This window comes from Sorex araneus, chromosome 1 (assembly GCF_027595985.1).
Source record: "Sorex araneus isolate mSorAra2 chromosome 1, mSorAra2.pri, whole genome shotgun sequence".
Taxonomy (NCBI): Eukaryota; Metazoa; Chordata; class Mammalia; order Eulipotyphla; family Soricidae; genus Sorex; species Sorex araneus.
The window spans coordinates 191,274,486-191,293,841 of record NC_073302.1 but is presented as its reverse complement, the minus strand read 5'-3'; positions in this window follow the sequence as shown (position 1 = coordinate 191,293,841).

The following is a 19,356-nucleotide window of genomic DNA, read 5'->3' as shown; positions in this document are numbered from 1 at the left end:
CATTAATGCCCTTAAATGGCACCCAGAAGCAGTTTGTGGGCATGACAGCCAGAACCTCAAAGGGGCGGGGAGATGGGAAGGAATGACCTGTCCCTGATCCCTCTAGGTCTGGAGTTTTCAGTCACTAGTCCCGAGTACCTGGGGTTTTCATTGGGTTCTGGAGGTTTGTGGTCACCGGTGTTCATGTGTGGCAGGCGAAGGGACAGTTGCTTGCTCCTGTCTGAGGAACCCGGTTAAATCAGCCTGGTGCAAGCTCCTGAAGCATCTCTGCTGCGAGCTGCTCGGTTCTGAGATTCAGTTATGAGTCTCTGGATCATGGCTTGTTATATCTTTTTTTTTATGTGCCAGTATCTGTGGTGTGAGATGAATTGCTATGTTTCTAAGAACAGTCAATTCACATCTATTGCAAATGTGGTTTAGTTTTCCTAGGCCCTTGGGGGCATTTTAACTCTGCTTTTTTGGAGTCTCAAAAGAAGGTAATTTAAGTTTACTCCAATAAAACAATGTTATACTGCTCAAAGAATCTTGTAATGTTGCTCTTTCCTTGACCTGCATCAGGAGTAAGACATCCCACACTTTTTTGCATATAGCTGTCCAGTTTTGCCAGCACAATTTGTTAAACACGCTTTCCTTGCTCCACTTCACATTTCTTGCTCCCTTATCAAAGATTAAATGATCATATATTTGGGGTGGTTTGTCAGAGTATTCAACCCTGTTCCATTGGTCTGCAGCTCTGCCTTTGTTCCAGTACCATGCTGTTTTAATTACTACTGCTTTGTAGTAGAGTTTGAAGTTGGGGAGGTTGATTCCTCCCATAGAAGAAATCCGAATGGCTGAGAGGCACATGAGAAAATGCTCTTTATCACTAATCATCAGGGAGATGCAGATCAAAACAACAATGAGATACCATCTCACACTACAGAGATTGGCCCACATCCAAAAAACCAAAAGCAACCAGTGTTGGCGCAGATGTGGGGAGAAAGGGACTCTTCACTGCTGGTGGGAATGCCGACTTGTTCAGCCCTTTTGGAAAACAATATGGACGATTCTCAAAAAATTAGAAATTAAGCTCCCATTTGGCCCAGCAATACCACTCCTGGGAATATATCCCGAAGAGGCAAAAAGGTATAGTAGAAATGAAATTTGCATTTCTATGTTCATTGCAGCACTGTTTACAATAGCTACAATCTGGAAAAAACCGGAGTGCCCCAAAACAGATAACTGGTTGGGGAAACTTTGGTACATCTACCCAATGAAATACTGTGCAGCTGTTAGAAAAGATGAAGTCATGAAATTTGCATATAAATGGATCAACATGGAAAGTATCATGTTGAGTGAAATGAGTCAGAAAGAAAGAGACAGACACAGAAAGATTGCACTCATATGTGGAATATAAAGTAGCAGAGAGGTACAAGCTAGCAATGATGCAACTTCTGGCAGAAAGTTTTCTGGACTTAGTTACTAAAATACAGAAATCCAAAACCTCACGGCCACTAGTGTGGCCACACGACCTCATATCTCTTCATTCTCAGCAATAGATTGGAAAATTATCAAATGCTTTCCTTCCTTTGAGAATTGAAAGCAAATTATCCAATGCTTCCTTTCTAGCAAGTCCAACTTTGGAGGGGGGAACTCCAAACAATAATAGTGAGTTCTTTGTTGTAATATTGAATGTAATAAAAGTAAAGAGAAATTAAAGTGAAATTTATCAGTTACAGAGGCAGGCTGGGGGGCTGGGGGGGCGGGGGGTGGTTTACTGTGGTTCTTGGTGGTGGAATATGTGCACTGGTGAAGGGATGGGTGTTTGAGCATTGTGTAACTGAGACTTAAGCTTGAAAGCTTTGTAACTTTCCACATGGTGATTCAATAAAAAAAAATTAAATAACAAAAAAGAAAAAAGAAGTATTGCTAGTTTTCTCTTACTGAATAGAAGTATTCTCTTTAATTGTGTCTTATACTATTCCCTGTCACCTTTGCTAGGAAGTTCCTGATGTATGTTCTTATATAAAAGTTGCTGTGACACTTACTATAATGTGCCTGAAATAAGATACCAAAAAATATTGTGTTTTAACATAAAAAAAAAAGAATACATAGGATCTAATGATGCCATTCTGACAGGTCTGACTGTTGGGGAGAGAACTCTAAATAATGATAGTTAGTTTTCTGTCAAAAATTGAATGTAATCAAAGTAAGGAGAGAGTAAAGTGAAAAATCATCTGCCACACAGGCAGAGGGGGAGTGGGAGGAGGGTATGCTGGGGTTCTTGGTGGTGGAACATGTGCACTGGTGAAAGGATGGCTGTTTGACCATTGTATGACTGAGACTTGACCCTGAAAGCCCTGTAACTGTTCTCACGGTGACTCAGGAGATATATATATATATATATATATATATATATACATATATATATATATCGCAAACAGGAGCTGGAGCGGTAGGCTGTTTGCTTTGCATGCGGCCGACCTGGGTTTGATTCTCAGCATCCCATATGGTCCTCCAAACACCGCCAGGAGTAATTCCTGAGTACAGAGCCAGGAGTAACCCCTGTGCATCGCTGGGTGTGACCCAAAAAGCAAAAAAAAAAAAAGTATGCTAAAAGTCACTCAGACTAATTCTCTTTTCTTTAATTGCATTAGAAGCACCACCCTTCACATTTACTTCATTCTGCTGTGTTTATATCAATGAATCAATTTACTTCCATTTCAATTTTAATTTCAATTTACTTCCATTTCAATACACAACAAATGTATTACATATTTTCTTGGCTTAGAAAGGTTTTTTTTAATTGAATTGCCATGAGATAGACCATCACAAAGCTGTTCATGATTGGGTTTCAGTGACATAATGTTCCAACACCCATCCCTCCACCAGTGCGGGAGGGAAATGTTCACTATCACCAATGTCCCCAATTTCGCTCCCACCATCTCACCTCACCCCCAGCCTGCCTCTCTGGCAGGCACTCTTCTTTCTCTCTCTCCTTTTGTGCATTATGGTTTAAAATACAGGTACTAAATGGTCATCATGTTTATTCAGAGGGTTCAGTATTTTTATCAGGAAGGTACAGCTGTAGTAGCTTTTTTAACTGGGTGGCAGCTTTGGGGTGTGGCCATGTCTGCATGGGCTTCCAGAACTACAAGGAGAGGGGTAGCCTATCCCTACTGAGAAAGCCTGGAGATTTCAATCACAAAACCATAGACCCAAATTTTTACCAGGTTAATTTCTCAGTCCGTTTCAACATGGTGGAGTCCTGCAAGGACACGGAAGCAACTTTGGACTGTGAAAGCAAGTGGAGGTCAGGGCCTCTGATTAGGCACTGGATGAACCCACCCCCCTTCAATGTGCCCTAGGTTACTCAACCAGGTGCATGCCTAAGAAGATTTATCGTGTCTTTTCCCTTTTTATGGAGATTTATGAGTCTCTGGAGCAAGGCTGAAAAATGAACTTGTAAGGCACAGAAAACCTGGTCCCAAGTGGCTGGAGTCCCGCCAGAGGCACAGCGACTTTGCAATGTCAGGAAGACCACTGGCGCCCTCCGCTGCAGATGCCCTCCCTAGGGGTCCAGGGTGGCCTGCTGCCAGCACTCTGGACCCCCCAGCAATGGTGGCAGCAATCGTCCAGCTGGGACCAGAACAGGGCCAGGTGGCTACCATCCAGGGCTCAGACGCTAGAGCAGGCCACTACCAGTCCAGCAGCACCTGATCCGGGGCGCTCACCCGTCTTCGGGTCTGGTGTCCAGGCAGTCGGGACTCAGTAAGAGTCCACAGCAAAGAGGGGCTCACCCAGGCAAGCAGCAGCCACAGGGATGCGGGGCACCCGGGTGTTCTGCGGTCCTGGGGACCCCAAGAGTGTTCCCCATGGCGTTAGGGTGGTGTCCTTAGGCACTCTTCTCAAGGGGAAGTACATGAAGGACACCTGCACTCACCCCCACAGAGACTCTGACCCGCCACCTGCCAGCAGCCGCCCTGCCTCCCCCTCTCCCCGGAGAGATCTGTTTAACCCTCTTCTTAAATGGCCCCAAATTCACCAGGCATTTCCTCGAGGCCAGTGTAAGTTCTCACCCATAAAACTGTGTTGCAGTCCCTGATGCTCTTCCTCTGAGTGCCTCAGCTGCAACTCCATTTTCTCCCCAACACCAGCCAATCAACACCTCCTGCAACACACAATGAGCATTTTGGGTTATAACCTAGGAGGGCCCTTTTAACTCTACTTTTAAACTCTTTTTTTTTTTTTTGCTTAGAGTTTCACAAAAGTTATTTTAAGTTACCTCTCATGCAATAGTTTATTTATTTATTTTATATGGATCACTTTTATTTAAAACCTTTTCTAAAACATCGTGATTTACAAAGTTGTTCATAATACAGTTGTATACAAGTTTTCAACTCTGTTATCTAAATATTTTGCATTAAATTTTTTTCTAATTTTTTTTTTATTGAATCACCGTGAGAACAGTTACAAAGCTTTCACGTTTAAGTCTCAATCATACAATGATCAAACACCCATTCCTTCACCAGTGCACATGTTCCACCACCAAGCACCTCAGTGTACCCCTCTCTCCCCCGCCTGCCTGTGTGACAGATGATTTTCACTTTACTCTCTCTTTACTTTGATTACATTCAATTTTCGACAGAAAACCCACTATTATTATTTGGAATTTTCCCCCAACAATCAGACCTGCTGAAAAGGCATCATTAGATAATTTGTTTTCTATTGCTGATAATGAAGAGCGTATGATGTCAAATGGCCACAACAGCGGCTGTGTGGTTTTGGAATTCTAGAATTTTAGTAATTAAGTCCAGAGGTATTTCTGCCAGCAGCCACTGCATTGCAAGATTGGTTAGTGCGCCTCTGAGATAATGGCAGTTCAGGAATGGAGGAGCCGTTTGTGGAGCTCAGGGCGGCCTTGTCTGGGCGGGGAGCAGGGCCAGTTCCACACCCCCCATCACCAGATTTCCCACGCGCCCCATCATTGCAAGCTCCTACCTCTTTGTCCAATTGGCTCTGAAAGGTGGCGGTCGCCATGCTGCCACAAAGAGGAAAAGGCCGAGGGACAAAAACCTTTCCCCTCCCAGGGCGGCACGGAGCCATAGCTTAGTTCACAGTCCAGGAGCATTTCTGCCAGCTGCTGCTGCATTCTGAGATTGGTTTGTGTGCCTCTGGGATCATGGCTATTCAGGTGTGGAGGAGCCGTTCCTGAGAGGTTTTTTATATATATCAGGAAAGGCCGTGCTGCTGCATAAGCGGCCATGCGGTTTGGAGAAATGGTCCTGGTCTCCACATACCGGACCCATGTTTGTAGAAGCTCATGGTCGCCAAGATTCCATCTGGAGAAAGCAGGGAGACTGCACCTGCTCCAACTGGGGCACCCCAGTGTCATCGGATCAGTCTGGGGTCCGGAGCATTCTCTGGCATTGTGGAGCCCACTGGCCAGGATTCTTCACTGCTGAGTGCAGCAAGATGGCATGCCGAGGGCAGGTTGAGGGCGTGACTTCCGGGGTCAGGGGCAGGCTAAAGCCGGGATGGAACTGCCCAGTGTTGTGGAGCCCCGCAATAGCTTAGACAATCTGTAGCAGTATCCTTTTATTTAGCTTCATTTAAAGCATCACCACCTTCACCTACCTGCTATATGGCTAATAATCAATCAATTAAATTCCATTACAACACACAACAAAAGTGCAGTGTGTATATGTTATGTATTTACACTTTAACCCTTCTTTGTACAAATTTGCTAGAAGTTTAACTAGATTGTATCACTTGTATCACTTGTCATCCTGTTGCTCATCAATTTGCTCAAGCAGGCACCAGTAATGTCTCCATTTGTCCCTGTCGCGTGCTAGTGTAGATCAATGGCATCTGCTTGTTCCAGGAAAGCAAAGAGCCTCAAACCATTCATTCAGGGTCTTGACGAAGAAGTCTGACCATCTGTCTCATAGGTGGGCGGCCACACGTTCTTTTGACGTCCCATGGAATCCAGTCGGTAATAGCTCTTAGTCCAGCAGTTGTCTCTAAATAGCATTACGTGTTTGGCCCTTCTGATTTTTGATGCCTTGGCAAATAAGACAGTATCCCTGATTCTCAATCATTGACTGGGGTTGGAATTCCAGATTCCTTCTTTCATTTGAGTGAAACATGATACTACAAGCATAGCTCTTGCGATTCCTCTTTGGGTAACCCAAAAGCGTTCTTACCCTGTTTTCGTAGGGTCCAGATCTCTGAGGCATATGTTAGTGCAGGAAGAATGGTAGAGTCCAAAACATGTGCCCAGAGCCAGAGTTTCTCTGTCCTCTTAACAACCTCTTCGATGCTCTTGAAGGTATTCCACGCTGCTCTCTTCCTCCTGCAGAGCTCACAGTGCCAGGTCTTTCATCATGTTGAGTTCTTGACCCAGGTACACATAACTGCTGTATTCAGAGATGTTCATTCTGTTGAGAGCAAATGGAACATCAGGAACTAGTCCGTTTCTCATGAACATTGTTTTCATGAGATTCAGCTGTAGTCTGACCTTTCCACACTCACGGCCAAAGTTGGCCAGCATTTGTGCTGCTTGGCTAATGTTTGGTATTATTAGAACGATGTCATCAGTGAAGCAGAGGTGGTGTAGTTGCTGACCATCTATCTTCACTCCCATTCTTTCCCATTTTAGTCGTCCCATGACGTTCTGGAAGGTGGCACTGAAGAGTTTCGGTGAAATGACATCACCCTGCCAAACCCCTCTCTACATCAACGATCACTTCCTTGTAGAATAGTGAGATCCTGGTGGTGAATCCGTAACACAGCTCAGGAGGATCCTGATGTATTGAGTTTGAATGCCCTATTTGGCTAGGGCTTTGATGACCCCTTCAGTCTCAACAGAATTAAAGGCCTTCTTTAAATCAATGAATGTTAGACAGTGTGGCATCTTGAACTCTCGAGAAACTTCAATGAGCTTAATCACACTCTGTGGATATGGTGGATCATGCTGAATCCTTTTTGGAACCTGGCTTGCTTGCATGGCTGTCCTTCATCTAGTGTTCTGCCAATCCTAGGATGACTCGAGTGAACAACTTGTAGAGGACGGACAACAGGCAGATTGGGAGATAGTGGCCAATGTCGTGGATGGCTCCCTTCTTGTACAGAAGAACGGTCCTTCTGTCCTGCCAGTTTCCATTGGAACCTTGCATTCAGATAGTAGCGTGTGAAGAGCCGAGCCAGTGTATTGACGAGTACTGGCAGCAGATTCTTCAGGTGTTCAGGTCTGACCTTGTCTAGACTGGGTGCTGTACGCTTCTTTACTGATGAAGTAGTGTGTCGGATTTAGGAAGGGAAAATGCTGGGAATGACATATCCATCCTGCGGAATTTGGTAAGTGGGCAGGTGGACATGGCTATCGAGGAGATCCGAGTAGAAGTCGTGGATAATCTTTTCCATTGCCCTTCTGGAAGATGTGATAGATCCATCAGGACATTGGAGGGCAGTCATCTTGGTATTGTAGTTGGCAAAGTGTAGGATAACATAGCCTCAGGTAATTTAGGTTTATTGGGTTACTCCCATCACAGTGCTCCCATTCCTCTGTGTTTATTTGTAACTTCTTTCTTTGTGTTCTGTTGACTTGTAAATATTGTTTTTCTCTTCTCCTTGAGTCCTTTGCATAGTTTATTCAGAGCCATGTCTTTTTGTATGAACACAGGAAGACTTAATCAAATGCTATGCTTTTTGTAACCTGGGAGTCATTTGACTCTACATATTTTCCTTCTGGGCATCTGTTCTCTAGACCTAAGCCTCAGCTGCCTTTACTTCCTAGCACCCCCAAAAGCAGGTCCCAATGAGGGACGGTACGGACCCAGGGCAAGCAGTGAGTTGTGTGCTACCCTGGCATCGAGATGGGCCTGGCCAAAGTGCCTAATGCTTAACTATAAGTTAAGAGCTTGGTCATGGACAAATGCTGTCATGATCCAAACAGTGATAACTAGATTTGGACCCTGCTAGGGTTAGGAATGATTAATCTGGCCTGAGTGCTGTAGTCTGAGTCTATGGCAAGATGTTGCCAGGAGGACTGCCTTGCAAGCCTCAATGTATCTCCTGCTATGTCCCTACAGAAATAACTAGTATTAAGATGTTAATGAGTGTTTGGACAAAGGAAAAGAGAAAAAACCCTTCAGAGGTATTTTGCCTACTGGCAGTCAGGAAGGGCTTTGGAATGCCCCTAGATTGTGTTCCCTTTGAACCTGAAGACCCTCAGGAAGGGCTTTCTTATGTTGATTTTGCTACCTGGCTGTGTGTAGCCTAGGGGCGAGGGGGAGGAAGACAAAGAGGGGAGAGAGACAGAGGTGGCTGTAGTAGATCCAGAGAGAGGAAAGAGCTAGGAGTGCTAGAGATGAGAAAGATGGAAGATTGAATAAACGGTAACTAATCAGCAACCCGCTTGGTTCTCGTTCTTCCTTCGCCTGTCCTTGGCCAATGGCCATCCCGATCCAGCCCATACACAGCGGTTCCAGAGCACTGAACACAGGCGGTGAGACAGAGCCGCCCGGAGAGCCCGCAAGTGCACACACCCTTCAGTGTGCATAGTTTTTTTACAGCGAAGGACAGGCAAGTGCTGTGAATACTTTTCCTGACTTTTGCAGCATTGGTCAACACTGCTGCTCTTCTCTCTTTGAGGTCTTCCTTTATTGCTTCTCTGCACAGCTTTTTTTCTTTTTTTATTTAAATTTATTTATTTTTAATTAGAGAATCACCGTGAGGGTACAGTTACAGATTTATACACTTTTGTGCTTATACTTCCCTCATACAAAGTTTGGGAACCCATCCCTTCACCAGTGCCCATTCTCCACCACCCGTAAACCCAGTGTCCCTCCCACCCTCCCCAATCCCATCTCCCCCCCACCCCACCCTGCCACTGTGGCAAGGCATTCCCTTCTGTTTTCTCTCTCTAATTAGCTGTTGTGGTTTGCAATAAAGGTGTTGAGTGGCCGCTGTGCTCAGTCTCTAGCCCTCATTCAGCCCGCAACTCCCTTCCCCCACATGGCCTTCGACTACAATGTAGTTGGTGATCGCTTCTCTGAGTTGACCTTTCCCCGGAACGTGAGGCCAGCCTCGAAGCCATGGAGTCAACCTCCTGGTACTTATTTCTACAGTTCTTGGGTGTTAGTCTCCCACTCTGTTATTCTATATACCATAGATGAGTCTGCACAGCTTTTTGAGCTTGGACATTAGGTTGTGATTGCCTGAGGCTCACACCAAACCACTTTGACGAGTGAGCTCAAGAGTCTCCGAAGACAGGCTTCTTTTTGTGGCTCCTCTGTCTCTGTCTCTGTCTCTGTCTCTGTCTCTGTCTCTGTCTCTCTCTCTCTCTCTCATTCCTAGCATAATCACGGAGGTGCTGAACCAGTAGAGCATATTCCTTGTGATGTTGTCAATGACGGCATCTTCCCATATTGCTGCAATAGTGCCAAAGAGTTCCCAGTTGGTGGTCGTTCTGGAAGTTCTCATCTTAAACTTTGCAGCCCTTTCTTCCTGCTCCGTGAAGTAGAATTTCGCACAAAGGAGACAGTGGTCTGATCCCATTTGGAATATTGGGACACCAGCGACATCAGTCAGGCAAAACCATCGATTGAATATGATGTGGTCAATTTCGTTGTGGAACTGTCCACCAGGAGACTCCCATGTCCAACATTTATATTTGGTCTTCTGGAGCTGCGAGTTACCATGGATGGTCTTGGTCAATATGATGAACTCAGTCTCTCACCCTGTTCGTTCTATTTTAGGCTGTGGGTCCCTATGTGGAGTTCTTCAGGGAACCTTCTTGGTCCTATCTTGGTGTTAAAATCACCGACAATGACCTTGTAGAAGGTGTGGTCTTCTTTATAGAATTTCTCCAGCTCCATGTAGAACTTCTCAATTTCTTCTTCATCTTAGTTGGATGTTGGTGCGTAGACAATGAAGATAGAAACTGCTGGCAATGAGCCACATCTATTCAAACGTAAGCATTCAATTCGGGTTGTAAGGCATTCGAACGAATCAATGCTCATGGCCAAATTTGTGTTGATGAGGACACTGACACCACGAATGCCTCTGCTGTTGCATGTTCTGAGGAAAAGTTCTTCCCCAGTGTTGAAAACGACATGATGTAATCGATGCCTTCTTGTCTTGGTCAGTCCAATGATGTCATACTTGATCTTCTGTGCTTTACCATCAGGTCCTTGATGGATGCTTCCAATGCCAGCATACGTGCATTAAAAGTGCAGACAGTCATTGTCATTTTAGTCCTTCTTCATTTTGGCAGCCTAGTTCAGCCCTGAGATTTTAGCAGCCTCTCCTTGCTTGTCCTTCTCAATGCTGCCATATTGAGGGCTCTTCCAGGGTCAGGGGAATGAAGCCCATTTTTGTTACTATTTTTGGCATATCGAATACACCATGGGTATCTTGCCAGGCTCTGCCATGCGGGTGCATGTAGAGAGAAACTAGGTTACTCTCATGAAACAGTATGTTATATTTTAGACAGTCTTGTAGTAGGTTTCTTTTCCTTGAAGTACATTAGAAGCAACAACCTCTACATTCTATGTATAATATTATATATCAACTAAATGGTAAAATGCACTTTAGTTTTAGTTGGTCTGTAATGGCTATTTTAACCATGTTCCTATAAATGTACTAAGAGTTTTGATAGGATTTAAGTTTTTTCTAATGAACCTGTGCTGCAATTTAACCAGACTTTTGTCTTTTTATTGAACTTCTCTTGGTGTTCCTCCACCTTCTAATTTTTTTCCAATACCCAGCTGTATTCAGGACTTATTCCTCACTCTGCACTCAACATGACTCCTAAGAGTGCCCCAAAATGATATGGGATGCTGGAGATCAAACCCAGATCAGCCTCAGGCATGGTAAGTGTATAAAAATAAAAAGAAAAGGCGCGGGCAAGGGAAGGGACGCCTCACCGCACCGAGCCAGGCACAGGGCCTAGGGCAGCAGCCGTCTCTCCCGCCACCCGAGTTCGGTAGCCTCCGGCCACTTCCCCCACCCCGGGGGAGGTTGATGGCGAAGATGTGGCAGGCGAAGGAAGGAACGAAGCCATGATGGTTGGTCTCACTTGCAGTTTATTCCAATCTTCTCTCTATACACTCTCCCCGACCTATACACTTTCCGCCCTCCATACACTTTCCACCTCTATACACTTTCCACCCCCTCCCCTTCTCTCCGAACCCCTTTTATTGCTCATGTCCCTTCCAAAGGGCGCAATACATTGACGTCACCCAAGGCACCAAAAGATCTTACAGGAAGAACGTTGAGGCAACATAATTCTCTTGTATCTGCAGGCCCTTAATCTAGGCCCCCCGGAAAGAAGATACAAAAACAAAACCAAAGCCTTCTTTGGGCTGAAAGCACTCGGATTTACATCCCAAAGACCAGGCTGGGCTGCAGCAAGAAATCTACATGTCAATTACAAACTAGACAGCACCTGAAATTTACATCCCAAAGACTAGGCTGGGCCAGGGCCTGGAATCTACAAAGTCAAATCATGCCTGACTAGCACCTTAGATCTGTAGGTCAAAGATCAGCTAGGCTTCTGTGACAAAAGGGAAACTGCCTCTGAAATTAACTCCAGAAGGCAGCTGGAAAAGGGGAAATATTCCAACAGTAAGTTCCCTACTCACTGTACTATCACTCCAGCCCCCCTACCTTCTACCTACTTTATAGTGCTGTGTATCTATGATTAGTCATTTCTCTTATATTGAAATATACTACAAGCTCATTTAAGTTGAGCCCTCTTTATTTGAACTGAGCTTGAAAGGTCTTTTTAACTTGTTCCTCTGTATTCACTAAGAGTTTCACTAGAATATTACATAAATGTCCTTAATGAGCAGGAGAATATTTCAGTAGATTCCTTCCCTTTGACTCTGTATAAGCAAGATCTACAACATTCTGCCCCATACTGCTGTTTGTCTGATCACTCATTCTATTCTTTTAAATTATTTTATTGAATAACTGTGAGATACAGTTACAAAGCTTTCATGTTTGTGTTTCAGTCATACAATGATCAGACACCCATTCCTGCACTAGTGAACATTTTCCACTATCAATGTCCCCAGTATCCCCCCCCAACATGCCACCCCTCCCCCTGCCTCCATGGCAGACAGATCCCCCTATACACACTCACTCTCTGTCTCTCTCTCTCTCTCTGTCTCTCTCTCTGTCTCTGTCTCTGTCTCTGTCTCTCTCTCTCTGTCTCTCTCTCTCTCTCTCTCTCTCTCTCTCTCTCTCTCTCTCTCTCTCTCTCTCTCCTTTTGGGCATTATGATTGCAATACAGATAGTGAGAGGCCATCACGTTTGGTCCTTTATATACTTTCAACACACATCTCCCATCCAGAACTATCCCTCCAACCATCATTTACTTAGATGATCACTCATTTTAATTCTATCAAATACACTGCAAATGTTTCTTTCTTTCTTTTTCTTTATGAATCACACTCGGTGATACACAGGGGTCACTCCTGGCTCATGCACTCAGGAATTACTCCTGGTGGTGCTCGGAGGACCATATGGGATGCTGGGAATTGAACCCAGGTCAGCCACGTGCAAGGCAAATGCCCTACCCGCTGTGCTATTTCTCCAGCCCCAATGTTTATTTCTTGAACTAGACTTAGAAGGTCCATTATAACCCACTCTCTATTAATTTACTTGGAGTTTCTCAAGAAAATAACACAAGTTTCCTCTATGAAAGAGTGAGTTTGAGCCTAGACATTTTTTTTAATAGTTTATTTTTAATTAGTGAGTCAACGTGAGGGTACAGTTACAGATTTATACATTTTTGTGCTCATGTTTCTCCCTTACAAAGTTTGATAACCCATCCCTTCACCAGTGCCCATTCTCCACCACCAGTAAACCCAACATCCCACCCCCCTTCCCAGTCCCGTCTCCCCCCACCCCACACTGCCGCTATGGCAGGGTATTCCCTTTTGTTCTCTCTCTCTGATTAGGTGTTGTGGTTTGCAATAAAGGTGTTGAGTGGCCATTGCGTTCAGTCTCTAGTCTATATTTGGCCCGCATCATCTTTCCCCCACATGACCAACAACCACATTTTACTTGCTGTTCCCTTCTCTGAGTTGCCCAGAATGAGAGAACAGCCTCCAAGCCATGGTGACAACCTCCTGGTACTTATTTCTACTATTCTTGGGTGTTCGTCTTATAGTCTATTATTCTATATTCCACAGATGAGTGCAATCTTTCTATGTCTGTCTCTTTCTTTCTGACTCATTTCACTTAGCATGATACTTTCCATGTAGATCCACTTATATGCAAACGTCATGACCTCATTTTTTCTAACTAGACATTTTTATGCTGTAGACTTTTTCCTTGAACTGCTAGGCCCACCATATCTGTCTCTTACCGTTGATTTTGTTTTTAAAGGCTTAAAAACATTTTTAATTAAAAAAATTAAACTGTGGTTTTACAGTATTGAAAATGACAGAGTTTTATGCATAAAACATTTCAATACCACACCCTCCCCCGGTGTCACTTTCCCTCTACCATTGTCCCTGTGTCCCTCCACCTTTGTCTTATTCCTCCCCACCCTCCCTGCAGTGATATGCGTCTTACATAAGACCAGTTCTCAGTTTCTGTCGCCTTTGCGCATTTGTTTTTTTCCATATTGTGCTTCTGAATGTTCAGATACTAGGGAACTCATTCTGTATCTGTCCTTTTTCTTCTGACTAACATAACTTAGCATGATACTCTTCAGATCTTTACACATAGTAGTAAATTGAACGATTCCATCTTTTCTTGTAGCCAAGTAGTATTCCATTGTCTTTATGTACCCTAGTTTCTTTAACCAGTCATCTCTTCTTGGGCACTTTGATTGTTTCCGGATTTTGACTGCTGTGAATAGTGCCTCAATGAGCATAACAGTGCAAATGTATTTTCTGAATATCATTTTTGGGTCCTTCGGGTAAATGCTGAGAAATGGTATTGCTGGATCATATAGAAAATTAACTCCTAGTTTTTTTTCTGATGTGTCCATATATGTTTTCCCAAAAGGTTAGGCCCATCAATACTCTCATCAGCAGTGGATGAGAACGCCTTTTCCCCACATTCCTGCCAACACTGGTATTATAGCTGAGTTTCTAAGACCACATATTTCTCTTCTATTGAAATACATTATGAATGCACTTGACTGAACTATGCTTGCAAGGATATTTTAACTATATTCTTACAAATTCACTGGAAATTTTACTATAACTTAAGTTTCCTCAATAAAAAGAAGTGAGCTGGAACTTAGAAAATATTACAGTAGAATCTTTTCCTTGAATTGTGCTAGGAGCAGGACCCCCCACATTCTACCTTATGCTATGAGTTTCTATGATCTCTCATTATACTCCCATTAAAATAAAGTAAAAACACATACTCTACTAGAACTGATCTTGGAAGGACTCTTTATAGCCTGATTCCTAAAAATTGACTAGAGTTTTACTGCTATACTGAAACTAAGTTTGGACATTCTTGTAGTAGACTTTATTTCTTGTACTAAAGCAAGTACTTGTACTAAAGCAAGTATGTGATACATACACATTATGTATCATACTGCAGAGTTTCTATGACCATTCATTCCCTTTCCATTTGAATTTACTACAAACTAACTTTACTTTAAGCATGCTTAGAAGGGCCCTTGTTGATATGATTCCTAGGATTTATTAAAATTATTGCTGGAAGATAACATAAACATACTCCTTAAATGAGTCATCTGGATAGTAACAGCCAAATACAGCAAGCCCACAGCCAGTATAATTCTTCATGGTGAAAAACTGAAAGCATTCCCTATGAGATCATATACAAGCAGGAATGTCCACTGTCTCCACTTTTTTCCCATATAGTATTGGAAATCCTAACTATGGCAATCAAAACAATAAAGACAAAAAGAAAAAACAAATCAAAGGGATCCAAATTGTAAGGGCTAAATTATCACTGTTATCAGATGACATAATACTGCACATAGAAGACCCTAAAGAGTACACACCAGAAAACAAACAAGCAAACAAAAAAATCTCCTAGAAATAAACCGATACAGCACAGTAGCCAGCAGCAAAGTCAACACACAAAAATAATTTGCATTCTTAAACACAATGAATCAGGGGAGAAAACAATCAAAGAGTCTATCTCATTTAAACCAGTGTCCAATAATAATTAGAAATGATCACTCTGGACAAGAACTAAGTTTTGAAAGTAGGTAAAGGGACATGCATGATAACCTTTCAGTACCTGTATTCAAATCACAATACCTAAAGGGGAGAGAGAAAGAGAGAGAAAGAGAGAGAGAGAGAGAGAGAGAGAGAGAGAGAGAGAGAGAGAGGTACCTGCCACAGAGGCAGGTGGTAGGAGGGAAACTGGGTACATTGGTGGTACTAAATATACACTGGTAAAGGGGGTGTTGGAACATTATATAACTGAAACCCAATCATAAACAACCTTGTAACTATGTGCCTCACTGAAAAGTAAAGCAGTGTCTAAAAAAAGCAAGTATTTAAAAATCAACTGAAGAGAGATGCTTCTTCACCTTGTGCCAGGCTGACTTCATCCAGGGACTTCAGAGGGGGGGTAGGTGAGTCCCTTCGCCTGCCCCAATAGAACCCCAACAACTGCAAACTCCAGAACCCAATTGCCACCATGCTCAAGGCCGATCTTAACAGGGTTGGGACAAGTCTCACACATGAAAATGAATCCACTGAAAATCCCAGGTATGCAGGTTTTGTGACTGAAACCTCCAGGCTCACATGGAGTCAGGAATAGGTACCCTCCCCCCATCTCCCTGTGCTTCTGGCTGCCTGGCAGTCATGCCCACAAACAACCTATGGGTTCCATACAAGCTCATTACTAGCCATGATCCAGAGACTCAGAAATAAACTTCAGAAGAGAGCAACATGCTGAGAGTTGCCTATGGACTCTAAAATCACTGTCCAACTAAAAATTTAACACCAGCTCAGCACCCTATTTAAAATTTTAGAATTCCTGGAGCGCATGACTAATGTCTCATACTTTATGCCACTGATATACCAAAAGTAGCATACCACATTGGATGGGGGTGTAAAGTAGAAGGCAACTAATCTTGTTCAAAAAATATATATATACATGTATCTGTATATATATATTTGCATATATATGTATTTTATATATATATGCACAAAAGGCTCAACCTGTAACAACATGTTAGTGATCTCTTATACAGGGGATTATGGCTCCAATGTGAGATACAATAATTTTCACATGCTTTCCTCTAAGGAAATCTTTTTAGATCATTTTTAGTGGATTATTCATAACAAGCAATACAAAATAAATTTCTTAGCATCTGCCTTTGGGTCAGGCTTGGGTGTTGGTGGGATAATTTGAAATAATGGTGGTGGGGTTGGTGTTGAAATATTGAATGTAATAAATTATTGAGAATAACTATAAAAATACTTTTTTAAAAAAAAGCAAGATGCTTTCCTAAACAAGAGAGACCTCTCTGCAAATGTTTATCGTCTTAAATAAGACATGGAAATATTATTATAAATTTGTGAGGTTTGGCCTGAGTATTAAATTCTGGAACCCTCTAAAAATCCACTTTAGGGGCTGGAGTGATAGCACAGCGGGTAGGGCGTTTGCCTTGCACGCGGCCAACCCGGGTTCAAACCCCAGCATCCCATATGGTCCCCTGAGCACCGCCAGGGGTGATTCCTGAGTGCATGAGCCAGGAGTGACCCCTGGGTGTGACCCAAAAAGCAAAAAAAAAAATCTGCTTTAACATATATGGAAAAGTTTATTTATATTTATTCTTTTTTTACAGTGAGTAATAACAATAAAAATGGAGAAAGCAAAAAAACTTAATAAAGGATGTGAGAGATCTATACCATGAAAGCTTTACACCACTTAAGAAAGAGATAAAAGGAGATTTTAGGAAATTGGAAAATATTCCATGCTTTGTATTCAAAGACCTAATATTGTCAAAGTTATTATCCTACCTCAACTACTATATAGATTTGATACAATTCCCATAGAAATTCAGACAATGTTCTTCAAGGTCCTAGAAAAGTCAGTAATAAAATTTGTATGAAATAATAAGAGACCCTGAACAGCCAAAGACATTTGAAAAAAAAAGAAACTAGAAGCTATCTCATTGTCTAATTTTAAACTATACTATAAAGCTGCAGTGATCAAAACAGCATGGTACTGGAATGAAAACAGATTCTCTCACCAATGAGTCAGAATTGAATACCCAAGAAAAGTTCCCATATCTTTGGAGAGCTAATTTTCAACAAAGGAGCTTAGACCATGAAGTGGAATAAAGGGAGCCTCTTGCACAAATGCTTCTAGGAAAACTGGATAACCATGTAAATTTAAAAAAAAATTTATTTTAATGAATCACCGTGAGATGCAGTTACAGACTTACAAACTTTCGTGATTGCGTTCCAGTCAAACAATGTTCGAGTACCCATCCCATAAGTAAAAATTAAAGCTGGATTCAGGGCCAGAGCAATAGTACATCAGTAGGGGTTTCCCAAGCACCTCCAGGAGCTCATACCCAAGAATAAATCCTGCACATTGTGAGGTGTGACCCAAAAATGAAAAAAAAAATAGCTAGATCTACAGTTTACAGAAAAAAATCAACTCAAGGTGGATCAAAAATCTTGAGATGCAATCAGAAACTATAAAGTAGATTGAGGAAATAATAGTCAGAATGCTCCACAATTTGAACCTCAAAAGGGTCTTCATTAATAAGATGCCACTGGAAAAGGCAAAAGAATCAAAAATCAACAAATGAGATGACATCACATTAAAGAGTAAGGAAAAAAATACGCAACCTAAAACTAAAAGATGGATAACTGAATAAAACAAAATATTTTCATTCAACACATCAGATAAAGGGTTAATATCCAAGATAGATGCAATAGTCACAAAGATCAACAATAAAACCCTATCAAAAACCGTGGAGAGAAAATGAATTAACACTTCTCAGGTGCCCAGTAGGCACAGGAAAAAATTCTCGTTGTCACTTATTATTAGCGAAATACAAATTAGAATAACAATGAGATACCATCTCACACCATTGTTCCCACATATGGTTCCCACATATAAAAAATGGTGGAAACAATTCATGTTGGCAAAGATTTGGTAAAAGAAAAAAAGGAACTCAGCCACTGCTGATTCAACCCCCATGGAAAATAATATGGAGATCATCTCAGTTAACTTAGAATTGTGCTGCCATCAGCTCTGTAATTCCACTTTGGGGTATCTACCCTTACGACACAAAAACATCCATTCAGAAGAAATGTGCATATCATTACTCATTGAAGCACTTTGTACAATAGTAAGACATGGAATAAACCTAGGTGTCCAAAGACAGATGAGTGGATTACAAAGGTGTGATCTACGTACATAACGGACTACTATGCAGCTGCAAAGAGCTATGAAATCATGTAATTTGCTGCAACCTGGATGGGACTTGAAGATATCATGTGGAATGAGGTCAATCAGAAGAAAAAGGATAAACACAAGATGATCTCACTTTGTGTGTGGTCTCTAGGATAATTGGACAAGGAAATGCAATGTAATAAAGGAGGGTTGCTTAGATCATTCTTGACCCCAGAGTACCAGGAAGAAAAGATCAGAGATCTCGGGTATATTTGTAAAGCGGGAGAGTGATATAGCTATATGTCAAAATCACAGACATAGAAACACTCTGAAAATATGAGATCCAAACTACAACCACAAACTTTAAACTGAGCTCAAGATGGCAGGCTGAGGGCACTGTAGTGAACTTGGGAACTTTGATGAAGGGGAGCTCACACTGGTGAAGGAATTAGTAATTAGTGCTAGAACACTATATGTCTAAAACTCAACTATCAATGACTTTATAAATCATTCTTCTTTAATTAATTAAATTTAAATTTTTAATTAATGTAAAGAAAGAGGCTATGAGGAGCTATACAAAATGAAGGGCTTTTCTTAGCAGATGGACAGGAACAAGAAAGTTAAAGAAGTCTACTGGTCACTGCAGGGTTCTTTGCAACAGAGAAAGGCAAGGTTCTATCGAACAGATTTCCCATCAGAGCCAATCTGCTCACCAGTTCTAATTCTTAAAGTCTAAGAATCCATTTATGGGAGAACTGTAACTAAGTCTCTGGTGACCTGATGAGCATAAATCAATCACTCCATTTCAAGTGTGTTGTTTTGTTTTAGACATTTCCTTAGGATAGTTACTTTTCTATCTTTTTCCTCTCTGATAAGCTACCAATTCCCCAGGGAACTTTTTCTTTCCATTTATACTACCTTGTAGTCTTACATTTACATGTGTGATCATTTCCTTTCCTGCTACATATTTACTCCTTGAGTCAAAGAACAGATAGCAGCAGTTG